A 14,128-nucleotide genomic window follows, 5' to 3' on the forward strand; every position below is an offset into this window, starting at 1 on the left:
TGGCTGTGTAATTGCTTTGACAAGGATATCTTCTTTAGTCGGTCGGACGACTAGGCAAAGTTTTTTATGTATAATTTATATTTGTGCCACAAAGAAAGTTTATTTCTCCTTGTTAGTTGTAAGTAAGTAAACGCGACCGAGTCTATCCTTTTTCATAATCATTTGCTCATTCGTGTATCTCGCCTTGCAATGGAGTCAGCCTCCATTAGTGGGAGTACGACAACGACAGCAGCAGTAAGGAAAATATTTGTTTCTTCAAAAGTATTTCCAACAATTTGCTACGGCAACAATGAAGAAGAAGAAAGGGCGCGGTCTAGTTGCCTCGGCGTCATGAGACGTTTTGGGTTCGCTTTGCGTTTGAGAGCTTCAAAAGTTTCTAGGCCAAAGGAGTCGCAAGGCTAAGCTAATTACACAATGTTTGATAAATCTTTTTTTTCCCCTTGTACTTCGTTGGGATCATTATTTTTTCTTTGCTCATATTTGTTGTTTTTTTTTTTGTTTCATAACGAATAATTTATAAATTTTTGTGCTTGTTGGTTTTATTTTTGTCGAGAGGGAAAAACAAGATTCCCATTAAACTTAACTTGATTAGAAGAGGGAAATGCGCATAGAACAAGAAATGAAAAAAGGAATAATTGATAATTTTTCGCTAATTTTATGCTAAAAAAGGGTTAATGAAATTACCCCAAAAGAGATTTGGCCGTCTTTTAGCCGCTGGAGTGGGGAGAAGGGTTAAGTGCTTTTGTCGTTCTTCACCTATTGAGGATTCAAATGGAAAAGGAGTAGAAAAAAAAAAACAAAAGAAAACAATTAATGGCAATGAAGCATTAATGGTCCAGATATTCACTCCCCTGGGAGTTCGTTGCCATTTACCTTTGCATTATGGCAAAAAACTTTGTGTTGATGATGCTGTTATTCCACATGGCTTGTCAAAGGTAAATTTATGTCAGCTCACACTTTGGCATTTTTCAAGAAACGAGAATGGCAAGGTTCCGATCATTTCATTAGTTTTTGCATAAAAGTAAGCGGACCGGGAGCCTTTGAAGCAAACTTGGCATATTGATAATATCCTCACGTATTGCAAACCTCAAATTATATCACAACTCGCCTTTTTTGCTAAACTTCAACCTCTCAAGCAAACATGTAGCAGATACTTCAAAGGACCCATAATAACATCTTTGAATGTGGTTTGAAGAAAGAAAGTGTGTTGAGAGGGGAGGAATGGAGTGTGAGCGTAAGCATGAACGCAACATGGAGAATCTCACAGTTTTTAATAGCTTTGCACATGGATGTATCAACAAACTTTGTGTGTGCATGGTATGTGGTGTTTAAAGCTCGCCGAAGGAGGTGAAGCGAAAGGGTTGAAAAATCAAAGGCAGGATAACTAATGATACTTTCCATACTCCTCAGCATTTGGTTTCCCAAACATACGGCAAGAATACGGTATGTAAAACAAAAAATTTAAGGTTTAAGATGGCCAAGACGAAATTCGGATACCCTACAAAATTGCGCCATTTAGCTGTGAGAGATCTCGATAGATTTGATGGTGCATCGTCGTGATGCAGCAGCACTTGCCTTAGACCGATTGTGCCTGTGGCTTCAATCATTGTAGTGGTACAATAATTTAGGAAAGGATAGTCCGCTAATGGAGACGAAATCTCAGCAGTCGATTGAACCGTTTGGCTTTCATTGTTGACTGGTTTTTGGTGGAATCATGTTTTGTTGGCAGAAAGACAGACAGACGGTTATTGCTAGTAAGTGTTTTTGTCTGTTTGTTTCTCTTTCGAGACGAGCTCAATGATCGGAGATTTTCTTTGCAAATGAAAAAGGAAAGCCAGAGATCGCAACACACACCAACCACGAAGGGACGCGTTTCGTCATTAGTTAGAAGACTTTTCAACCATATTAGGTGTGATGGCTTTCAGGACCGTACGCCTCCATGGTGGAAATACTACATTAACCATGCTCGCCAACCCTGGCCCTTGAAGCCATCACACCTAATATGGTTGAAAAGTCTTCTAACTAAAGACGAAACGCGTCCCTTAGTGGTTGGTGTGTGATGCGACCTCTGGCTTTCCTTTTCCATTTGCAAAGAAAATCTCCGATCATTGAGCTCGTCTCGAAAGAGAAACAAAACCAAAACAAACAAAAAAAAAACATTTTGTCAGCAAGTTTTCAAAGGGAAACAAACATGAAAATATTTCTTTCATACCATATTTTCATAGAAATAGAATTGAGCACCTGGTTAGGTTTATCTTTCTTTCTGCCGAGCAGAAGGGCAGAAAGACAAACTGACAGACAAAACAGCATATATATAGACAGATATATATATATATATATAGTTACTAGCTGGACAGGGCCTGTTCCGCTGCTTCTTCTTTTACTCTCTTATTTTACCTGAGCCCTATAATGGCACAGTCAGGAAAGTCCTGTTTGTTCTCACCCTAATAAGGATACCAAATTTCTGTTTTTGAATTATTATGAACAAACTAAATTTTTAATTGCCCCACCCATCTCCAAGATCGGGAGTTTTTGAAAATAAGGTATGGGGAGAGTCCACTCATTGTAGTTTGGATGTTAGATCTACTTCCTTCTCTTGGTTTTGGTGGTGGAGTGGAGTAGCCAAACCCTTTGCCACGCAAGTGGAAGGTGGATATCAGATTCATACTCAACTCCTAAAAATCACATTTGAGCTACATATTGCTAAAGTCGGTATATATATGTGGTCTTTGGGGGGAGTTTAGGTGAGACGTCTCTGAAACACTTGGACATAAAACAGATATCAGATTTGAGTCCCCTTATTGTCATAATCCACAAATACGTGCACTGAAGGGGTATCTAGGGTGGGGCGCAAGCCACGCTCTTAGCCCTGAAAAATATCAGCATCGTGCTCTACTCTCAAATTTCTTTTATTTGAGCCCCAACAGCAATTGGTTTAGGGGCAGTATATGGGGTGAGACGACCCCCCCGAACACATGTCCGTGCGGTGGGGGTTTTGGGGGGTGGGGACGCCCATCAGACACAAATAAATAAGTTTCTAAATATTTCAGATTTGTGGGGTCCGCCCCTCACCCTTCGGATATCAAAAAATTTAGTACCCTATTTTCACCTTGGGCCCATACTCTATCATCAGTAAGAATTTCATGAAAATCGATTCAGCCGCTTTGGAGTCTATACGGAACAGGTAAAAAAACTAGAAACGAACAAACAAGCAAAGCGCAACAATTTCACTTTTATATAATAGAATACCAATACCAATCGATGTACCGGCCTTTGGGTTCCCAGTTTTTTCGTATGCGCATTACAAACAAATGGACTTTGTTGTAATACCCTGTTACTTGTAGCAATGCTTTGTGGTGCATACAAATTAGTATTACCGGTCATTCCTTCGCCGAACACAACATTTGGTTGAAGTTTTCCAATCTCGGACAGTATCGAACGGCAGCAGCGTCAAAGAGAATGTATCGAACACTTTTATGGAATAATTTGAATTTATTGACTTCAAGTTAGTATTTTAATAAATCTCCATGAAAGAAAAAAACGGTAAAGAAAAAATACAAATGTAACCACAGAGAATCCATCTACTACATTCTTTACAGCTGATATGCATTAAAAAAGTGTTGGTGTTTGTTCTGGTATTTTCGTATGCTATTTATGAAGTTATTCTTCGAGTTGCCATATGGGAATCTGACCAAGAGCATAAGAGTTTATTGAACACACACACACACACACACATACACTCAGGTAAACCATGAGTTTCGTTTGCGAACCGTGCCCATGTCTCATAGTGTGAAAAATGTAGCGATTTAAGGCGGGTACTACATTCGGTTTTCGCGTTGAAACTCCATATAAAAAAAAACATGCCAGAATGTTTTCGTTTCGTCATAACTTGTTTTTTCACCTAGGGAAAATTTGCATTTTGGGACGCCCATTGAAAGCACAACCACAGTCGCTGGGCAACAAGTCATTTTCATACGCAAAATAAACGCGATCGTCAAACTTCTAATTGTAACTGGGCGTTTGTTAGTGTTAGTGATCAATCTGTACGAAATTATAAGGTTTGTGAAAAAATGCAGTTACAACAACAATATTTGGATAGAAGTGCAAGATGCTGACAAAGGCCTTTGGAAAGTTGTGCTTATGTAAATCATAACAGTGAAAATACTACAAAATCTAATTATTTTTACAAATAAATTTTGCATTTGTCTGTTTTTGAATTATTCTGTGTTTCATTATATATTTATTACGAAAGGGGGTTTTGGTTGAAATTACAAAAACATACATGCATTTCAGTACGACCCATACACTCACATTTGTGTGTACACATGCTCTGTTTTGCTATATGAATGAACTTGAATATAATTCTTGTTCCTACAAGTTGTAACGGCCGATCGATCGCCTATTTCCTATCAGCTATCTATATGTCGTCGGCACGTACTCGCAAGGGTCTAGCTTGTCGGCAATCGGGGTAAGTTCTATGAAAAATATGCGTCAAATGCTACCTCTTAATATATCAAATAATTAAAAACTATCCCATAAATCAGAAACTTAATCATGAACAAATTCGGATACAGAGTTAGATGTTAGCACACTGTATTAATAATGCACAACCTACACTCAGCCAAATTTGTTATTCAAAAACAGCAGTTTTTGTCTGCTGAAAAAGCAGACATTACTGCTGTTGCAGCAAACATAGGGCTGCTGTTGCAGCAAACATTTCTTACTGCTATTTCATGTAACAAAATCTGTTTTATTGAGTACACAGGTCTGCTGAAAAAAGAAAATTAGAAAAAAGTTTGCTGAAAATAGTAAACACTGTCTGCTGAATATTAATAGTTAATTTTGCTGCTATTATAGCAGTAGTTCGGCAACTTCAGTGCAGCAGACTGACTGTTGAAAAGTCTGTTGGCTGCTGCTTAATTATGAAGGGGATGTTAGAAGAAACAAGTAAAAGCGTACTATGCTTGGCTGGGCAGAATCTTATATACCCTCCATCATGGATCGCATTGTCAAGGATAAATGCTTTGCTATTGGAGCTATGTGAGGTTATAAACCTATTCGGGATAGTTTTAAAACTATAGTAGATCTCATTGTGCAAAAGTTGAACCAAATCGGATAAGAATTACGTCCTCAAGAGGCTGAAGAAATAAAATTGGTAGATTGGTTTATATGGGAGCTATATCAGGTTTTGGGCTGATTTAAACCATACTTGGTACGTAAGTTGGATGGGAAATCATTGTGCAAAATTTCAGCGAAATCGGGTAAGAATTGCGCGCCTTGCAGAGGCTTAGTAAAATCTGGAGATAGGTTCATATGGGAGCTATAGCTAAATATGGATCGATTTGGCCCATTAACAATTCCAACCGACCTTCGCTAATAGGAAGTATATGTGCAAAATTCAATTCAATAAGCGCCTAGCTCTACTACTTTCAAAGTTAGCGTTAGACAGACAGACGGCTTAAAATGTCAAAACGATCAAGAATACATACACTTTATGGGGTCTAAGGTCAATATTTCGAAGATCAATACCTCCATCCTATGGTGGAGAGTATAAAACTAAAATACAAACTTAAATGCGTGTCTCAGTGGATGTTTATAATCCCCACTGATCTCTTTTCTTGAAATTAAGAAACAAAAGACCACGCCAGTCATATACATATTAGCAGAGCAATAACAAAAATGCGATCGGGCTCAGCCACATTTCGAAATGTATACCAGTGGATGGATCAGTCGGCTTTTTTTATAGTAATATTCCACAAATTAAAATCATCTCTTCTAACAAAATTTCCCAAAAAAATAGTCCTTAAAAAATGCCTGAAGTAATGAAAACAAGTAAAAAGGCATTAAGTTCTGCCGGGCCGAACTTTGGGTACCCACCACCTCGGGTATATATGTAAATCCCATTTCGTCACAATCCGGTGAACATTTGACAACTTAAGCACCCAAATTCGGCACGGACATTGAGTGGCTTAATATATATGTCACTATTCAATTTTGTAGAACAAAATATTGGTCTCTTTGGCATATGTATCCAATTATTAACCGATCTGAGCCATATTAATGTCGGATATCGTGTGGCTCAGAGAAAATCACTGTTTCAAATTTCAGGGAAATCGGGTAATAAACAAAGCTTTTATTGGGCTCAGACCCCTTATCGGCAGATCGGTCTTTATGGCAGCTATATTTTAATATTGTCCGGTCTGAACCAAATTTACGTCAGATGTCGGGAGGCTAACCTACTGTTGCAAATTTCAGCGAAGTCGGGTAATCAATAAGCTGTCGGGAAGCCTTAAACAACTCACAGTTTCAAAATCGGATGAAAAATAAAGTTTTTATGGGCATTAGACCCTTTATCGGAAAATCGGTCTATGTAGCAGCTATATCCAAATATGATCCGATATGGCCCGGACGGACAGGCACACGGACATCGTTAAATCGTCTTAGAATTTTACGACGATCCGAAATACAATATATATACTTTGTAGGGTCGGAAATTGATATTTAGATGTGTTGCAAACGGAATGACTAAATGAATGTACCCCTATGGGTATATTCATACGGTGGTGGGTAGATTAAGTAAAAGGCAAACATAAAAAATATCATAACATTTTTTTCCGCAAACTTTTGTATTTAAAACAGCAGATTTTGTTTATTCATTTAGCTGGCCGAAATGTCTGCTGAAACAGCAGTAATGTCTGCTACCCCATTTTCAGCAGGCAAAATCTGCTGTTTTAGCAAACATTTTTGCTGTTGTGAATAACAAATTTGGTTGAGTGCATATAAACTGATCTCCCGATTATACTTCTTGAGCTTCTGCAGGGCGTTATTCTTATCCGGGCATAATTCTTGGCTGAAATTTTGGACAGTGACTTTTTCTGTAACCTCTTATATACGTGCCGAATATAATCTGAACCGGTTGATAGCCGGATATGGCTCCCTCATGCACTTCTTGATCCCCTAGACGGCGCAGTTCTTGTCTTATTTGTCTGAAAGTTTACACAATGACTACCTTTATGACCTTTAACAGACGTGTCAACTATCCATTACCTGATATAGTTCCTATATATACCGATCTTCTGATTTTACTTCTTGAGCCTCTAGAGAGCGCGATTCTTCTGAAAATTTGGACAGTGACTTTAACTATGACCTGCCAAAAATATTGTCTGAAATGGTTTAAAACTTGATAAAACACCCATATAAACCGATCTTCAGATTGTATTTCTTGAGCCTCTAGAGGGCGTAATTCTTATCCGATTGTGGAACATTGAAACAGTCGGCATGACGACGAAAATGCTATAGGGAGATCCGGATTGTGAGAAGACGAGGCTGTTACTGAAAGGAAGCAAGCAGGAGTAAAGTGAATCTTTCGATGTCATAACAGGACACATAGGACTACGAGCTCACTTTTGGAAAATCGGTGCGCCAAGTGATAACACGTGTAGGGCATGCACGGAAGATGATGAGACGTTGGGGAATTTTCCATGTAATTGGTCGACTTTCGCACCTATCAGACACCGGCACTTAGGTGGGGACACAATACCAGATATAAACCAACTAATGGTGGTGGTATGGATGCTTTGAACCATACTTGGCACAGTTGTTGGATATCGTAACAAAATGCGTGGTGCAAAATTTCATTCAAATCGGATAAGAATTGCGCCCTCTAGTGGCTCAAGAAGTCAAGACCCAAGATCGGTTTATATGACAGCTATATCAGGTTATGGACCTATTTGGCCCATTTACAATACCAACCGACCTACACTAATAAGAAGTATTTGTGCAAAATTTCAAGCGGCTAGCTTAACTCCTTCGCAAGTTAGCGTGCTTTCGACAGACAGTACACCCCCCATCCTATGGTGGAGGGTATAAAAATGAGAGAATGTAAGGCAATCACAGATGAACAAACAGTTGCCAAACAAAGACGTGATAAAAATCATCGTTTGTTGTACTTTTCCTCTCATATGTATTACAAACACTGTTCTAAATCAGAGGTGCACAAAATTAAAATGAGACTGCATGCGTGTGTTAGTTCTCTCCATGGTTAAAAATTATATAATGAAGTTTTTTTTTTTAAAGTAAACATAATATTGGGTTGCCTAAAAAGTAATTGCGGATTTTATTAAAAGAAAGTAAATGCATTTTCAATAAAACATAGAATGAACTTTAATCAAATATATAATTGCCATTTTGTTCGATAACCTTTTGCCATCTTCCTGGCAAATTTAGTATTCCACGCTCATAGAACTTCTGGCCTTTATCTTCAAAAAACTGAACCAAGTGCCTGAACATAGCCTCATCATTGCCGAAAGTTTTACCATTTAAGGAGTTCTGCAAAGATCGAAATAAATGGTAGTCTGATGGTGCAAGGTCAGGGCTATATGGTGGATGCATCAATAGTTTCCAGCCAAGCTCACTCAGTTTTTGGCGCGTGACCAAAGATGTGTGCGGTCTAGCGTTGTCCTGGTGGAATATGACACCTTTACGATTGACCAATTCTGGTCGCTTCTCCTTGATGGCTGTATTCAATTTGTCCAATTGTTGGCAGTAAACATCCGAATTAATCGTTTGGTTCCTTGGAAGCAGCTCAAAATATACCACACCCTTCCAATCCCACCAAACAGACAGCATAACCTTCTTTTGGTGGATATCAGCCTTTGAAGTGGTTTGAGCTGGTTCACCATGCTTGGACCAGATCGTTTTCGACTAACGTTGTTGTAAACAATCCATTTTTCATCTCCATTTATGATTCGTTTAAAAAACGGATCGAATTCATTGCGTTTAAGGTGCATATCACAAGCGTTGATTCGTTTTGTTAAATGAAGTTCTTTCAATACATGTGGTACCCATATTAAAATTGACGCCAAACAAACAAATGTAAACAAAATTTCGCGCACTTTTTTTCTAAAGCAAGCTAAAAGTAACAGCTGATAACTGACAGAAGAAAGAATGCAATTACAGAGTCGCAAGCCGTTGAAAAAATTTGTCAACGCCGACTATATTACTACTATATTACCGACAATTACTTTTTGGGCAACCCAATATCAAGAAAATTAAATAACATTTTGTTTCGTGTCTCATTCGTAACTGTCTCAACAACGACTGAAGCCAAGAGAATAAGAATATAGGCCTGGTTATGCTCTCCCAAACATACCATAAATATAGGAAAACGTGTCAGCTGTTTTTTTTGGCTGTTGGATACACAAACAAATAACTACCGAACATCTGTCGATCGTAACCGGAATGCTAAGGTTGATTTTTTAGCTATTATCTTCTTGGCAACACTGGTTTAAAAAGATCACACACGTTTCGTATTTTGTTTTGCTGTCAAACATCTCCAGTTTGATATATAATTTAACCATGAATCGTCTTACAATCGAACAAGGCTTGCAAATTATTGAATTTTATTATTAAAATGCGTTCTCTGTTAAGAAATTTCATCGCTCGCTTCTTCCATTCCATCGACGAAGGTCATTTTTAGGTCAATGGGTACGTAAATAAGCAAAATTCTCGATTTTGGAAGAAGCATTGCAAAAAGTCACAGTTTAGTGCGGTTTATGGGCTGGTGGCATCATTGGACAGTACTTCTTCAATGATGGTGCAAATCACAACGTAACTGCGAATTGTGAGCGCTACCTTGAGATTTTTGGCCAAAATGCAAGAGCTTGACTTGCATGACATGTGGACGTTGCCACTTGCCATACAGCACGCGTAACAATGGACTTATTGAGAGGCGAGTTTGGTGAACATTTTATTTGACGTTCGGCACCAAGATTGCCAACATTGTGCATAACACTTTCCCCGATGTATACCCCAATATCAAAAAGTTTGGTCAGAATCTGTTCAGATTTAGGTATAGCTCCCATATATATGTTCGTCAGATATTGGGAATTTTACAAAAATGTTGTCATTGTCGTATTTATTACAGATTGAACATATTTGCTCGAAATTTGATACGGATTGTTTAATAACTCATCTGAAAACATCCGACGAGGTCCATCAAAATTGGTTCGGATTTATATATATAGCTTCCACTTTATGCCTAAGGGGAGGTGTAAAAATGCAAATTTGGCTCAGGAACAGGGGCAAACTTCTCACATATCAATGAGTGCAGTCCGATTCAAGTTTTAAGCTCAATCATAAGGGGCCTCCTTTTTTATAGCTGAGTCCGAACGGTGCGACACCTCTTTGGAGAGAAGTTTTACATGGCATAGTACCTCACAAGTGTTGCCAGCATTAGGAGGGGAAAACCACAGCTGAACATTTTTTTTGATGGTCTCGCCAGGATTCGAACCCAGGCGTTCAGCGTCATAGGCGGGCATGCTAAGGTTCTTAGAGAAAAAGCCAAAGACATAACAACAACAATGACCTGAGATGCGTGTGCATGTTTGTTGTTATGCTCTGTCGTCATGATCGAAAGCAGAGAAATGAAGATTGCCAATAATTTTGCAACCAAATATAAATGAGTGACTTCAAATGCATGTAGGTTAGGTTAGGTTGAAAAGAGGGTGCAGATATTAATCTGCCCCATGCCACTATGTACATACACCTAAGCCAGTAATCGGCTTGTTGTACGCTCTAAAAACTATAAAGAAAATTGTAAGTTACGAATTCCGTGCTACTTACGAAATCCTTAATCGTTTTCAATACCACTCCCCTAAGTTGGTTCATGTCTGGTATTGTGTCTCCACCTAACTACCGGTATCTGTTAGACGCGAAAGCTGGGCAATGACAAAGGAAATGCTCCAACGTCTCATCATCTTCCTCGCATGCCCTACACATTCTATCACTTGCCGCACCGATTTTACATAAGTGAGCTCGTGGTCCTATGTGTCCCGTTATGATACCAATAGCTATACTGACCTCCTTTTTTCTTCCTTTCAGTAATAACTTCGTCTTCTCACGATCTGCATCCCCTCATAGGATTTTCGCCGTCCTACCGACTGTTTCGCTCCACAATGTTGCATGCGCATTCGTCGCCCACTGCATTAACTCTGATTGCGTCGACCCGAAAGGCTTCGGGTTAACCTAGTTTATTGACGGCAGTCCTCTGGCCTTCACCGCTAAATCGTCTGCCCTTTCATTTCCCTTTACTCCGTTATGGACCGGCACCCAAACGATGCGGATTTTGCCATCCTCAGAGAAGGCGTTAATCTCCTTCTTACACTGCAAGACTGTTCGTGACCTTACCGTCCTGGTTGTTATTGCCCTTATGGCAATTTTACTGTCGGTAAAGATATTCACCACACCACTTCACGCATTCCGTGATCGCCGCATCTCCCTCAAAGTATACCCCCAGGCCCACTCTGTTCTCTAGCTTTGATCCATCCATGTAACATGATCTTCCAGATGGCAATACTAGGGTTCCGGCAATCCAAGACTATGCCGATGGCAGCAGTGCCTCGCACTCGACTTCAAGGTCAATCTCTCCTATCGTCGCCTCGATTATATCGCGATGGTATGAGCTGCTCCCATTCTCAATCCATTTTCCTATCGCCTTAAGTCTCATAGCCGCAGTGGCTGCCTCACACTTAATCTGTATGTCAATGGGTCGGACATCTAGAATAGTCTCCAGTGCACTAGTGGGCGTGGTCCCCATCGCTCCGCCTATGCCAAGACAACATGTTCTCTGAACCTGTTGTATGGTCCTTATGTTGCACTTTATCTCCATAGCAGTTCACCAAACTACTGAGGCGTAAGTTAGTATTGGTCTAATCACGCTCCCGTAGAGCCAGTGAACTATCCTCGGCTTCAGGCCCCATTTCGAGCCAACGACCCGTCTACATAGTGCCCAACATCTGTGAGCCTTCTTAGTACACCCTGAATGTGACACTTCCAACTCAGTTTCCTGTCCAGGATCATACCTAAGTATTTGACCTGCAAGTGACATGTATGTTTGAACGTCTGTTGTGCATACATATGGGTCATTCAATGACTATTTTAACTAGATCTATTATACTGTAATGTGAAAGGTATGAGGATTGAACAAAGTTTTAATTCATGTACTTATTACCAAAGTAGATTCAGAATAAAAATGACTGAATGTTAGTTCAATACGCTTGAGTATTGAACAAGCACCCCTGCTCTAAATACACGACCTCATATTTCCGTAAAAATAATATTTTATTTATTACACAATGTAAGCAAAAATACATACTAGTGAACATGTTATGTTTTACCCACAAACTTTTAATATTAAAATGAATAAATTAATTATAATTATCTGTGAAATGAATGTAACCAACATCATTTAAATTTTTAATCAATTTTAAACCAAATATATAGACCGATCTGAATCATATACGACACGTATGTCGAAAAGCCTAACATAAGTCATTGTGTCAAATTTCAGCGAAATCGGATTATAAATGTTCCTTTTAAATCGAGAGATCGGTCTATATGGCAGCTATATCCAAATCTGAACGGATTTTTAAAAACTGTAGCGTGATTTCAACAGACAGATGGACGGACAGACATACGGACGGACGGACAGACGGATGGACAGACGGACGGACAGACGGGCAGACAGACGGGCGGACAGACACAGCGGCTAGATCGTCTTAGAATTTTACGCTGATCAAGAATATATATACTTAATCGAAAGTGGATATTTCGATGTGTTGTAAACGGAATGACAAAATGAATGTACCCCCATCATTCGGTGGTGGGTATAAAAAAGCCGCAGTTTCAGGTTTATGTGGAACGGTTTGTTTACGGGTTCTCGATGCTTACCGCTTTCGCTACTTTGCAAAAGTGAAGTGGACGAAAGCAAGCATATAGCAATCAGCCATCTTTAAGTTAACAAGAAAGTATTTCAGCAATTCAGTAAATTGCAAAAAGGGGGGGACAACTATCTTAAATTGAAGTTAATAAGCATAGAATTGCCATGTGTTGTAATAAACATGTTGCGGTTTTAAAGTCATTAGTAATCCATTAAATTCAAGGATATGTGTTCTTAAATATATGACGCTGCTGAACTGGGTTCAACAGAATATTTTATTGAGAATTAACTGCATTTGCACAAAAATTATGATAATCCTGTATTCACAGAAGACTAATTATGTCCTTTCAGTACATGCATAATGGTATCTGTACCGCTCTACGGTGATGCAATCGCAAAATTTCAAATGACGTTGAAATGAGTCAACAACCTACAATAATACTGTACGAATGATTTATAAATTGACGTAAGTCAATTTTCGATTATGATCGCGCTAAATCGGTAATTTTTCCCACAGAGTGTCTGTGTGCTGCAGTGAGTCTGTGAGTAGGTGTTGTTTTTTTTGTATGTGGTAAAGATAGGAATGAACAAAATAATTTTATTAGCAAAGCCTAACTTTATTTTCACACTCGCCTACCCACAACAGTTGGCAAAAATTACAAGAGAGCAGGAAAAAAATACAAAATAAATCAAATAAAAACCTTAGAGCACACACACAGATAACATGTGAAGTGAGTACCTCGTTCTTGTTCTCTCTCTCTCTCTCTCTCTCTCTATCGGATAGTCACTATGTTGGAGCAAACAAAGACCATTGGGATAATTGAAAATTTCTTCAAGTTTTTAAGTTGACAGGGTCGCGTGCTTTACTTATTCGATTGTTGTGTTTGGCCAAGTCCAATGTTAGAATATAGCCAGTAGCTTATCATGAATTATTTGCAAGGGAAAGATTTTCCAACATAGCATTAGCACGAGAAATTCCCTAAGCATTGAAGTTTAGATAATGCATTGCTATGCTACCAAAACAAAAACAAAAATAGGGATGTCTGTTTGGATTATAAGACTTCGGCTTAGAAGTAATAGCTTGTGCCTACGTACGCCAAAGGTGAAGCAAGTGAATTGGACGAGATGCGCGAATTTATACACACGACATTAATTATAATTCAAAGCACGATATAAATCACAGCATTGAAATAAATAAAAACCAGGAGGTTAATAAAAAATCACCTTGTCTTAATAACGATTTCTGATTTTCTAGTAAATTGAGATTTTTTTATTTCTATCCTATTTTTAAACAAGTAAAAGCGTGCTTAGTTCGGCCGGGCCGAATCTTATATACCCTCCACCATGGATCGCATTTGTCGAGTTCTTTTCCCGGCATCTCTTTTTAGGCAAAAAAGGATATAAGAAAAG

This window comes from Stomoxys calcitrans, chromosome 1 (genome assembly GCF_963082655.1).
Source record: "Stomoxys calcitrans chromosome 1, idStoCalc2.1, whole genome shotgun sequence".
NCBI lineage: Eukaryota > Metazoa > Arthropoda > Insecta > Diptera > Muscidae > Stomoxys > Stomoxys calcitrans.